General features: G+C 37.8%; 2 protein-coding genes across 3 annotated transcripts in view; both read left to right on the forward strand.

Moving 5' to 3' along the window:
• LOC136835554 (receptor-type tyrosine-protein phosphatase epsilon-like) overlaps positions 1–14,355 on the forward strand; it is a 282,453-nt gene that overhangs the window by 120,122 nt on the left and 147,976 nt on the right. The gene's annotated exons all lie outside the window — the stretch shown is intronic.
• The window catches only part of LOC136835560 (uncharacterized), a 42,300-nt gene continuing 38,065 nt past the window's right edge, over positions 10,121–14,355 (forward strand). For both annotated transcript variants that reach the window (XM_067099217.1, XM_067099218.1), the window contains exons 1-2: positions 10,121–10,394; positions 10,745–10,787. The gene's annotated coding sequence lies outside the window, so the exon portion shown is untranslated. The remainder of the gene's footprint in view (positions 10,395–10,744; positions 10,788–14,355) is intronic.

Here is a 14,355-nt window from a genome sequence, read left to right on the forward strand (position 1 = left end):
AAATGTGATTTTTATTGGAGTAAATACTGCAGTAGATGCTCTATGCTAGATTAATTTCTAAACTTCACTCATACAGTACTTGACTAAGTTCCTATATTTTATTCCTTTAATCCATATGAGTCAATAAGATAAAATGTGCAATGCTTGGAAAGAATCACCTAAATGATGTCAAAGTGAAATTAAAGTCATTCCAAAGAGAAAGCCAAAATGCATTGGACGCCTTTAAGTTGCTGTTGAGCTGAATTTCACATATAGGAAGAACAGTGAATGTGCTTCTACATCTTACTTCACCTCTGATTATTACTCGAATTTTGTGTTTTGCATAAAGACAAAGGTGACGCTGATAGACAATGATTTAAGAAGTACCAGGTTAGTATAGGTAAGAATAGCACTAAAAGCAGAATGGCAGTCAGGAATGAAAGACACTCGAAGGTTCATTGGGGAAGAGGAATACTGTATTTCCCCATGAAGAAACCAGAGGCCATTACATGGCCTTTCTGCACTTCACACTGTAGCTTATGTGGAAGGGAGACAAAGAAGGCAAGTCTCTCCAGATAATTCAGAACTGTAACTTACCAGTTCAATAAGATCAAACGCTGAAGATCTAGAGAAAAGGATAATCTCACCTTGCATGCATCTGCTGCGTAAGAATTCTTCATTCCATATGGTTAACAACATTCATACCAATAGAGCCTAGCATATTCATGCACACACACAAAACTTAGCAAAGATTCAGCACAAAAGTTCATGTAAGGCAAGATTGTAAGAGGTGCAAAAAAATGAGCAGGTAAAAGAGAACTGCTGCTTTATTTCAGATCCAGGCAGTTTATATAGCAGCAGACTGGTGCCGTGCCGCGAAAGACAATGAGATTGTGTGTGCCCTGAGGTCGATAATAATTAACAATAATATACAGCGAGCAAGTACACTTTACAATATAAAAACAGACAGAATTCCAATATGGATATAATCTTGATGCCTGCAAATGAAGAAATACAAGATACGCAATTGACAACAGGTGAACAAATACATACATAGTTTAAATGATTGAAATTGCGTGACCTGGCACGTTAGGCGTGACCAATTGTATGGCGAAGAAAATGGCACGCCACCATAGAAAACTTGCTCGGCGGAGACTTAGCAAATGACACGTTCGATGGAGACTCCGCTGACGGCTCTGTAGGTGACTTTACAAGATGTCTGCACAGAACAACAGCCAAACAAAGCACTGCCAGTTAACCACATTGTTGTTAAGCTTCAGCAACTGATTACAAATCACATGAGTCCAGCAGTTAGAAATATATATATATATATATATATATATATATATATATATATATATATATGTATGTGTGTATGTATATATATATATATATATATATATATATATATATATATATACATATATATATATGTATATATATATATATATATATATATATATATATATATATATATATATATATATATATATATATATATATATATATATATATATATATATATATATATATATATATATATATATATATATATATAATATATATTGTAAAGACCACACGTGTTCCCCGCCAGGAGACCAACAACCAAGATGAACTTTCCCTTCCATGAGTTATCCGGCGAGAAGAGCACATGCTCGAAGAAACACAGCTTCTCCCATAGGACTTTGATACGTATTTCGCTGTAACCATTATTGTCTCATATCATTCATGATCACCACTATATGCATTGCTATGCAAGTGCTCTGGTCATATACTCGTAATGTTCAACTGAATCATCTGTATCAAGTTGTATGTATGTTTCTGTCTATGAACAAACACAGACACCTAAACTCAATCCATTTTGATTTGTCAGAGAGCAATAACTACATTGCGGCTCTCATCAGCCGATAACCTCTGTGAAGATTCTGTACATCAATCAGTAAGGAGTCAGTAATAGACTAGACAACAACCAGCCAGCATGTCAGTCCAAACCTTCCTTACATTGGCAATCCCGGAGAGGCCGATGAGAAATGTCCGACCCACGGAGATCACCCACGCAGCCCTCGCCGCCTCCTCCACACAGCCTGCCGCCGTCCTCGAGCCGACGAGAGATATCCGACCCAGGGAGGTGACCCACCCCGCCAACGAAGCCCTCGCAGCCTCCTCCACACAGCCTGCTGCCGTCCTCGAGCCGACGAGAGATGTCCAACCCACAGAGATGACCCACCCTGCCAACGAAGCCCTCGCCGTCTCCTCCACACAGCCTGCCACCGTCCTCGAGCCGAGGAGAGATGTCCGACCCATGGAGATGACCCACCCCACTGTCTCCTCCACACAACCTGCTGCCGTCCTCGAGTTCCTGCTGGATGGCATCCTCAAGCTGGCTACCGAAGGATCAGCTGACATCATCCTTCAGCCTGCTGACATCCTCGAGTTCCTCAAGCTGGCTACCGATGGATCAGCCGACGTCATCCTTCAGCCTGCTGCCTGCCCAAAAGCCAAAACCGTCGCACCCATTACTCACTGCTAATACCAAGGCGGGAGAAAGTACGAACAACCCAGCTATGATGTTGTCAGCAAGACGATTTTCAGTTTTTGGGCCTTTCTTGGTTGGGGGGGGAGTGTCTGTTAAGACCACGTGTGTGGCCTGCCAGGAGACCAACAACCAAGATGAACTTTCCCTTCCGTGAGACATCTGATGAGAAGACGACACATGGTCATTTTGTCAAGAAACACAATGCATTTCTCATGTACCCATACTGACTTTTATACAAAATGTATGTATGTTTCTGTATGTGAACAAATATTTCTCTGTACTTAATCCCTGTTTTTTTGTCACATTTCATTCACTTCTGCAAGCGCTCCAATCATGTACTCGTAATGTTCAACTGAATCTTTTGTATCAAAATGTATGTATGTTTCTGTATGTGAACAAACACAGAAGCCTAAACTTAATCCCTGTTTTGATTTGTCAGAGAGCAGTAACTGAGTTGAAGCCAAAAAAGTTAACTCTCAGCCAATAACCTTAACAAAGAATATTTGTGAAGATTCTGTACATCAATCAGTAAGGAGTCAGTAATAAACTAGACAACATCCAGCCAGGTATTTTACATGTTGAAGCTAACAAATAACCTTGGCTTAATCTAATATATGAACACATATACCGTATATATATACAGAAATCAAAGGATAAAAGAATGGGCGAAGTTTTGAACAAAAAGCGACTTTACCTTATATATATATATATATATATATAGACAAATATATACTATCTCAAGTTCTCTATTAAAAACATTCGCCATATAGACAGGTAGGGACCACCTATTCTTAAGGCTGATATATATATATATCCTGTTCTGTAAGGTTTAAACTGAATACATATAAACATCAGGCTGATAATATAAATATATATATATATATATATATATATATATATATATATATATGCATAGTTTATATATATAAATAAATATATATATGTATATAAATATTTATAAATATATAAATATATGTATATATATATATATATACATACAGTAGTATGTTTATGTATGTATATACACATATTGTATATGTTTATATGTATGTATGCATATATATATGCTGTGTGTGTGTATATATATATATTATATATATATTATATATATATATATATATATATATATATATATATATATATATATATATATACATATATATATATATATATATATTATTATATATATATATATATATATATATATATATATATATATATATATATATATATATATAGTTTCACAAGGACCTCTATAATAATTTCAGACTTTCAGAGGATTGCCTGCCACCATCTTTAAAGGACCAAATAATGAAGAAACACGAACACGTTGGACGCCTGCAGTGGCGTCGTTTCAGGTTTTTTAGTGGTTGGTGCGGGGGAGAGGTTTAGAACTTATGGTATGGGTGGGGTGGCGAGCGAAGCGAGTCCTATCAGCTGGGGGGTAGGGGTGCACTGAAGGCACCCCCCCAAGAATTTTTTGGAAATTTGTGCACATTTCGGAGCATTTTGAAGCCATGTAAGAGCTGTATTGAATTGTTAAAGCAGGTAAGAAGTGTGCCACACCCACCCACATATTACTGTTATTGTTATTATTATTATTATTATTATTATTATTATTATTATTATTATTATTATTATTATTTCAAAGGCTAGGGGCAAACCAAGTCTTTGTGGGGGCATCAGTGTCTTGAGGGGGCCAAGTGCACCCCCCTCCCAAATGACGCCCCTGCGTGACGGTATATGTAAGCACAAGGCCGTCGTTAACAGCTTACTTTACTTAATCCTGTCCTGTGACTTTGGGTACTAGGTCTTGTCTGCTGGGTTAATGAACAACTCAAAGGAGAAAAGATGCAGCTGCGAAGAAGGTCACGTTGAAGCGACACCCGCGGGACAAGACCTAATGCCCAGGTCACAGGCCAGGTTGCGGAGAAGCCATTAACGATCTTGTACTTACGTATATGTCTGAAATGTCTGTGCTTTTTCATATGGTCCTTTGAAGATGGTGGCAGGCGATCCTTTGAAAGCTTGACATGTACATACACATGTTTTATTTATATATACATATATATAATATATATATATATATATATATATATATATATATATATATATATATATATATATATATATTATATATATATATACACATATAAACAAAAATCACAGATGCTGAGGCATGGGATTTTAGCATAAGCCAGTAAATACCACATGAAAATAATAGTCAGAAATTGAGTACCAGGTAGTTCTCCATTTATTCATTCATATTTGGGGCATAAATGAGATGCATTTCAGAAGAATGACAAAAGAAAATAAACCAAAGGAACAAAAGCCGCGATGTGGTTGATTGTCAGCGGGCAGCGATGGAAGAGGAAACGTAAAGATTGATTTTTAAAAATTTTTTTCACCAAGGCTGAAGTATGGCGAATATTTTCTGCGATAGCTGACACATGAGCATGTGCACGCATAATTTTCTGATTTTTGAATTCTGTAAAGTCAGGGTACGAGTTGTTAAGTATTACTAACGATGGCAACAAGGAAAATTTGGCGAAACAATCGCTTTCATAATTATGGTCAGGCTTCTGAAAGGTAGGTCGGTTGAATTCAAAGGCGAGTAATTAATGAGGTATCATTGCCATCACCTGCACTTCAGGTGATTGAACAGTTATGTGATTTACAGAATTCATATTGGTCGGTGGTCCGTTAATTTGAGAGAAAGTGTTCCTTGTCACTTGGACATATTTTTTGGTGGCAATTGTGAAGTGTCAGTCACACGGATAATCTATTTCCTTCAAGTCTAATAAAAAAACAATACATTAACATTAAATGAATAGATTTAACATTTTCAGTCTTTTTAATGATATGGCCTTTTTTTTTACTGGAAAGATTCTTTGTTGCAAGATGTCCCGGTATGTGATAGCTTTTTTTTTTTTTTTTTATGCCTCGAACAGATATGCAGACGGTCACACGCCAACATTTGACATTTCACTGCGGAGGCAGAAAGATAACTATATCCTGTTGTTTATCGCTACGTGTCATCCACCTTCAGTGATGGTGTTTTATGTTTGAGAACAATCCGGTTAACAAATTCAAGAATTACTTGATGAAAACCAATGATAGGCTACACAGCCAAGTACATTCTCTTAGAGGAGTTTAGTGTCCAAACCTGTTTTGGCTCCTGTGTTTTCAATTACTCTCTACCACTGCACGCATTTTTCTTCTAGGTCTATAGAGTACCTCTGGCTCCAGGCCTTGCGTCTCTGTTGTTTGGTCAAAGACCATAGTCCTACACCAGGCCCCCCTAATCCCCCTTAACATATTACCGCACCTCGGGCAAGGGCCGAACTGGCATATCCCAAAAACCAACTGACATCCAGTCAGTGATTCTTCCGTTTGATTTTCGAATAAGGTTGGCAGCCCAGTGGCCACCCGCCCCCCCTGCACACAGCATAGCAAAGGCTTTTGCCCGGCACTAGCATCTCCATCCGGTTACTTATTCGAATATTGACAAGACCTAATTAAGCATAGTCTTGGTGTATGTTGTTATTTTTGCGTTAGATTTGACTAGTACCAATTTCTCAAAAACAGTAAAGCAAGAATGAAATAAAAGTTTCAGCGGACCCAGAATTTTATACTAATAAAATAACTACCACTTGAATATTTAGAACTGTAAAGTTAAATGAGGTTCACAGAATGAATGCTCTCGATAGTAAAAGGAAAACACGACAAAAAAGACAAGAATAAAAAAACTAGATGCATTTATTTTATTACTGCATAAGAAAGTATACAGTACACAAAAAGCTGATGAAATAGACTGATGTGTGAACGAAAGCTTGAGAAATACGAGGCAAGGCATGACGTATTTTAAGTGTGGAAACCCCTTGACAGTCTGTAACACAGGCCAAAAATCAAGAATACTGGTTACATGGTCAACAGGCTCATATATATGGCAACTCAATAATGCATCTGGCGTGACTCATCTGCCTACAATAACAATGCAGATAGCCCATTTCGAGTAATGAGCAACGTGTAAACGCACTGTGTTTCAAGAAGCTGGAAAGAAACAAAAAGGCATTCCGGGTGGCCATCCACGGGAAGGACGGCTGGGTGTCGATAGACCTCCTCAAGCCCGCACTTCTGGAGGAAGAAGTCGGTGGCACTCCCCAAAACCCCCCGCAGGAAGGGATGCCCCCTCAGCCCACCTTGGCTGCAATAAAATCTCGTGGGCGCCCCCATAAGGCCCAGGACCAGGCAGGGGAGCAACCAACCACTCCCATATGCAAGACACCGAAGAAGTCGAACACACCCCCCAGCTGACATCGAGAAGACGCGGCCGTCTCCGACGCCCCAGCAGATACCTGCTTTGATCAGCCATTACCTACGTCTTGGGGGGGAGTATTGTAAAGTCCCCGCTCAACAGGTTTTCTATGAGGAACCTCCCGTTTTCTACGGTGCCTTCACAGCTGACCGTAGGTCGCAGTACTCAGCCTTTATTATCATTATGTAATTGTACATTTATTATCTATTCATTTTTGCCCTTATGCACTGTGTATGTGCCAGAGTATTTTTGTGTCTAATCTGCTATTGTTAATTATCACGTTATCTGTATGTACCTGTCCTCTTTTATGTAGAGAATAGTTTTGACCTTGGGTCACTTGTATATTTTTTGTACTGACGTCCGCGTATACGCCACTTCCTAAATAAACTAACCCCCACCAAAATCACTTTCATGCATCATAATAAAGTTTTCATCTAACCTACCTATCTCACAGACTCATCATCAACTTAGAGTTACGGGCTGCTCTAGGAGCAAGAGCCCGTGCTGGCACAAGACCAGCTAAATCTGAAACAACAACAACATAAACTAGCAGTTCTTGTCTACCTGCGCTTTCTTTCGCACCCTCTCCAGTCGTCTCGAACTCAATGAAAAGTGGACTAGGAATCATTATCCCCAAATTTAATGTGAATAATTGCCCCAGACCTACTACAAATTCTTATTGTGGTGTGTGAATGTAGGCTGATCATTCTTATATGGCTAAGTACAGTCATTCCACGGGAAATTATATCGAAAGAAAGGAACATGGTCTAGGCCTAACCATGACTAGCTTTGTTTTGTTTTTAATCAATTTATTGCACATTGGGAAGAAAGTTTAGTAATTACATCTATATGGAAATTAACGTATACAATAGAATTCATATTCAACTGCTCTAGTTTTGAACACAGTCTATTTGATGCGAAATAAGTTGAGGATGCATGAGGAATTTCATCAAGCAAATTATAGTCTGTTAACAATTGCTTACATACATCAACTACTGTGAATATTTTGTAATAAATTGGACAGTGGACATTCCAGGCAATAGTGTTCTAGGGTGTTGGCGTTGGGCGCGTCACATAACCTACAGGAAGAAAATTGAGGAGCCCCATCTTGCCCAGCCACCTGCCAAACTGGGCGCCAACCCAGCCGAAGACGGGCACACACAACGTTATTTCGACGAACCATGAGTCCATTCGTTGGTGAGGAAGGAAGTGGTCATAGTGTTGTATTGTTCACTCTGCATTTGAAGGGTGGGTGAGCAGGTAGCCTGGTATACCATCTTCTTGCAGCACAGGAGAGATGGAGTGGGTGCATCGGCATCTGGAGGAAGTCATTTATACACGGTCAACAGTGCTGTTAGCTGATAATCACTTTGAACAAAATAATTTTTTGAACTTGTCGAGTCAGTAAAGGTGTCAGTACTTTCCAAACGCCGCGTTCGTTAAAACTCCATTTGTCTTCAGTATCTAATAATCTTCGGTGAATCATTTATACACCTCTGCTGATAATCACGAAAATTTATTTTTGAACTTGTGGTCAAAATTACTTTACTCCCTAAAAACCATTACCCCCCAACAAACACACACACATATATAGATAGAGAGAGAGAGAGAGAGAGAGAGGTGATTTATAAATCACCAAATCTACTTACGCTTACCATTGTAGTTTTTATGTTGATCGATGAGAGGTTACGCTGTATGTTATGTTTTTCTTTAAACATCCACAATACTTTTTAATAACCAGTAATGGTTATATGATGTAACTTCATCTCTCGAGCTTTTGCATATGATTAGTCGTTCAATATGTTTTGAGTTATAACTCAAAGTGAAATTTTCTTATCAACTAGACTAATCTCCCTGCATGTACAGTTTCGGCTACGGACTAACCATAAGATGATAATGCACTTTCAGAGGCTAAAGTTGAATTAAATGCGTTTGTTGATAAGACTGATTGTGCTCCCGCCCCTTATGATTAGGCTATTACTAATGACAACATTACTGTCATTGTTTCACAGTTCAAAAAGTAAAGTAACCATTAGTTTGAAGTTTTGTGCAGAAAATTGTTCCTCGGACATATTACCATAAATTTTCTAAACACTTGTAAGGTTGCACTCGCCCTGTGGAGTCTGTCTAGTATGTACGTTATTGGTTATTATTCTCCATAGGCCTATATTCTTTTAAATCCTAATAAAAGAACTCCTCGAACGCCAGTTCTGTTTCCTGTGAGTATGCTAGCGAGAGTGGTCGTCAGGGATTTCCCTGATAAATTCTCTCTCTCTCTCTCTCTCTCTCTCTCTCTCTCTCTCTCTCTCTCTCTCTCTCTCTCTCTCTCTCTCTCTCTCTCTCTCATACCATCCAGCTTTTAAGTGCACGATCGTGTCATTTTTGTTTCTATATTAGCATGTGTACGTGCCCAAAAGCGGTTAATAGAGAAAGCGAGGGAGAATACATGGGTAGGCTGATGCGTTAGACATCGCGGTACATTACATTTCCGAGCAAGTCGGTTATTTGGCTCCGGCGCTTGGTCTTCAAGACCTAAATTTCATAATCAATCAATCAATCAAAGTCATTTATTTATCTGCAGTTACTCAAGCTTTAATTAAACCATTTTTAATTTAAAACAGCCCACATGTGATTTTAGATGAAGTAATTAGTGAAGACTGAGAAGTGATTTTGTTGGAACAATTTCTAGCAGGGCGAAAACGACGTGAATTTAGATATTTATCGCCATCACATTTCCTGTCGCCAGTCCTTTTGTTCCTTATGTTATACAAATTTATTCCGTTTCAGATTATTTTGGCTGGTGAAATTCTATACAAAATTGTTCTTGTTGCAGCTGCTGTCTCAGTTAAAAGTTTACATTTGGATAAAATGAAAAAGTTTCAGTATTAGCCTACTCTATTTCCAGAACTTATTTGCTGGATATGTGTACCGGTTGGTGTTGACTGCCGGTGTTTACGAATAGTCAGGGCTGTTGAGAAAGTAGACTAATGTTTTTCCCAAGAATGCCAGTGAACAAGTGGCTGTGTGGTACAGGAGGTGATGATATTACGATGATGCTTCATAATAAAATACTAATGGATAGTTTTTAGATATCAGAAAAATTATGCTTCTTTCTGATGTCACAATTGTTATCCGTATTTGTTAACTGATATTTATAGGACAGGCCAATTGGAATGAAGGAAAGTAGACGTGAATCAAATAAATTTTTTAACATTCTCGGAAGTAAAGGAAGGCGGATGGCAGCCCAACAGTCAAATTTTTTTACATCCTCAGATATCTTCGTCAAAAGAAGCAAGAAACTTGAACATTTGCGTTAAGACTACATCCCTAGAGTGAGGTAGATATATCAAGAAACGATGACAAATAAAAAAAAATAACTGTACCGAATTCTACAAGTATAAAAACAAGAGCATGGGAATCTGTCTTGAGGCAACGTCACAGGAAGCTGTGTTATCAAAGGGAATAGCCAGCGGAGGACTGCCATTTTTCATCCAGTGTCATATTCACCACTGGCGGTGTTGCAGTGCTCTTCATGGCGCCCACATCAAAGATCAACAACTGGTAATTATCCTCTTTTTTTTTTTTTTTTTTTAGGAAAAGTTTCTGTCTTGCTTATGTTTATTTACAAAGCTGATGGGAACAAACAGCAGAAGATCGTGTCATCTTTGGGAGTTGAGTTCTGTTCAGAGGTACAAGGAAAAATTGCTGGGCTGCAGAGCCCCGCAAAAACTGTCTTGAAATAGTGAGTTATAATTTAAGAGTTTTTACTCTTTGGAAATATCTTTGAAAAATCAAATGATCAAAACCCTTGATATGTAGACCACGGTTTTAAGTATTAAGTTACGTTGTGGAGAATTCCTCGGTAAATGAAATATGCTGAAAGCACTAAGCAACTTTCGTCTCTTCGGCAGATTGTGTTCAAGATGTGGCTTTTTCGCATCGCGGCTACTTTAGGTAAGTGCTTCAGTAACTTATGCTTTTGAATTTCTTTTACCTAAAAGTTTTAAAGGCATTCCTAATAGGGTCACGTGTTTATGAACTGTATAATGAGTGTGTATCACCCGTCGGTGATTGCAGTCACCCAGATATTCGTTTGATATATATATATATATATATATATATATATATATATATATATATATATATATATATATATATATATATATATATATATATATATATATTAAAGCATAGAGAGCTCCAAGGGAAAAGAGCAACACGGCAAATATACTGTCACAGGAGACTTCCACGTTATGACCGTCAGACCCCTACACTTACTGGCCCTTTCACCTGTGTCACTCCTTGTATATTAAAGTGTTTTCAAGGCTTCCTCTCCTTCCCCCTCCTAACACTTTGAACTTGACACTTCACCAGCTTGTCGTCCTCTATTCTTTCTACAAAATCAGACCATCTCAAGGCACATTGATCCATCCTTTCACTTTTCTGCCAGTGGTTTTATGTATCTACATTTTGCATTCATTCAGTTCTCTCTATGCAAGTAGCTCGTCTTAATAGAAACTTTTTCCTTCATTGGCACTAGGCATTACACTTCACTTCCGTAAAGGAGAGTTAGTTGTGTAATCTCTTATTTTTACATAGGTAGTTGAACCTTAAACTGCGTCTACACTTTTGGTTTTGTAAAAATTTATACTATTGCAATATAATGACTGAATCTTACCAGGATTGTGAAGTATATTCAAGTAATGCACTACGTATGGAAAGCAAAGACTTTACGGAACTAAGCTTAATTTGTGAAGAGATGGAATTAATGAGAATCATTTTCTCCTGACACTACATTTGGAGTACAGTACCTCAGCGTACCGGCATATACCTTTACCCAAAATATAGTTCGTGAGTGGTGGAAATCCTTAAAACAAAGGAAGAAATCGAGAGAAGGAATGAGTTTATATCATGCGTTAGTACCTATACTATTGTTGACTCGTGAATCTTGCTTACAATTGATGATAATTATTTTACTGGCTACTGAGGACTTTTCTTGCCTCTCTTGAAGTTATCTTTAACAGGTCAGCGATTTTTTTATTGTCTTCTTCCATTGCCTAGTTAAATATGGGTTTAGCAATGACAAGTGTCTTTAGGAACTTCACGGCCATCTTACGGATGTTTGGTCCTCTTCTCTGCAGGTCTTTTGTTTTTTTTTTTTTTTTTTTTTTTTGTCACGTGACATCTGATCAACATTATTTTTAGTTCTAAACTTTTGATTTGTTACAGTCCACTGAGTAATGCTTAAACACTAGAATGTAACCAGCGCATATGTCAGTGCTCCCATTTATATTGTCTTTACAGAACTCTGTAGTGTACATGATAATATCTTCGTAACAACAGGATACTCCAGACAACTGATTTATGCAACTGATATTGACACGTATTTTCTGAAAGCGTTAAACTCTCTCTCTCTCTCTCTCTCTCTCTCTCTCTCTCTCTCTCTCTCTCTCTCTCTCTCTCTCTCTCTCTCTCTCTCTCTCCAGAATATTGTTTGTGGGAGAGACTCGATAAGCTTTCCATCAGTGGTTGCTTTCCAAAACAGTAAAGTTGAACTGAAGACAGACTACAGTACATTTACTGGAGGTTGTAGAGAAGCGGAGCGAGGCAAATGAAAGTATAAATTAGATTTCATTTTCATTTGTTCTTAAGAACTAATGATTCCACAGACATCAAGTAATGCATTTGAACTTCGGTACAATCATTGTACATTTAAAAAGCCATTTGAAAGCTTGGGTTATCATAAATATTCTGCCTCTCCAAATCATGATAAAAGGTAACAGATAACTGTAGGAACCTATAGCAGGGTTTCGCAGGATAGGCCGAGTATTAGATGTACAGTAAAACTGGAGGGCCTAAAGTACCCAAACACTGCTGCAGAGGTGCTCCCCGTAGGGTGTTAGTGCTGTCAGTGCACCTCACGTAGTACACTATAGGCATCCCTTCGGCCCCTAGCTGTAACCCCCCCCCCATTCCTTTTACTGTACCTCCATTCATATTCTCTTTTTTCCATCTTACTATCCACCCTCTGTTAACAATTGTTTCATAGTGCAACTACGAGGTTTTCCTCAAGTTACACCTTTCAAATATCCCTTGCAGCCCGAATGACCTCATTGGTCCCAGCGCCAGGCCTGGCCTAATTTCTATATTCCAATCCATATCTGCTGTTCTGTCCTCAAAAGTTGATTGTGTCATGACAAAGAGCCTGAAGACCAGGTACCTCTACCATATTTTCTGAACTAAAACAAACACTGTCAAATTTTAAAATAGACTCTGGCCTTAAGGATTATGTCAAGGTTTCATCAGAATCTGAGGAACTTGATTCTCTCAATGTAGGTCAGCTTGTGCAGTTGAAAAATTGGTTAAGTTTAGGATATTTTTGAACGAGTAAGCAACACGACATACTGTACCTTCAAAGCTTCATCAGATTGAGTGAAAAATAAAATGACAAGGGCCTAAATAATTGAGAGGCTCAATTTTTATCTTGAAGACAAGTTAATGATTATAAATACTTGTTAAAAGTAACCACTGACTCCAGTTACATAAAATGTTGTATCAAAACTAAACAAAACAAAAAAAAACGTTATTTAAACAAACCTCTGACCTTGATTAATGGTCTTGGTCAAAATAGGTTAAGAAAACTAATCACCAACCCATAGGTACCTGTCTGACAAAGAACACCAAAATGCTAATCATTAGGTTGACCTGTGACCTTTTAGAACTGAAAAATATTTTTGGAAAATGAATGCTAACTTCTAGGTGCCTTCCTACGAAATTTCATCTGAATAAAAAAAGAATGTTGACTTAAATACAGACTTTGTACTATGAAAAATAAATCTAGATCACAAAACATCAGAATCAGAGAGAGAAAAAAATGATGCAAGATCCTGAAAGATAAGAAGGTGCAGATAAAAGGGATATTGTAACCTGCTGACAGATATATATAGACATAATGCAATGTCAGGATGTGAGATTCTAGAAGGAAAAAAATTCCACATGGGATAAGCTGAGTGCGTAGAAGTCAGACTGCCACAGTGCACTTGGCACATCAAGTTATTATTGTTATGATTATTCAGAGTATATATTTTTATAAATGAAGCTAAAACACTGCCAAATTACGTAGCAAGGTTCCGTAAATTAGAAGTCTGGTAAATGACAATTTATGCTTTAGAAAGACTTAAAAACCTGAAGGCAGAATAAACTATTCTTCTGTATGTAATTTTACGGCTGTGATCAAGTCCTTTCATCAACACTTTAGCCGAAATAAAATTACACTGTAACCCATTGTGACATTTAAGGTGCCTGTATATCCTAAATGTATCACCTTGAAACCATTCCCATACACATTTAATATTTTACTAAAAGCAATTATCATAGGAAATTATTCATCGTTCAAGATTTCTCTGTTAAGTTTTATCTAACTCTCCGTGTGCTGAGGTTTGGAATGTTCTCCTGGCTTCCATTTTCCCTTGTTCTACATCCGGTACATAAAAGCATCCGTAGTCTGTGGCACTAACCTTTT

The sequence above is a fragment of the Macrobrachium rosenbergii genome, chromosome 55 (genome assembly GCF_040412425.1).
Source record: "Macrobrachium rosenbergii isolate ZJJX-2024 chromosome 55, ASM4041242v1, whole genome shotgun sequence".
NCBI lineage: Eukaryota > Metazoa > Arthropoda > Malacostraca > Decapoda > Palaemonidae > Macrobrachium > Macrobrachium rosenbergii.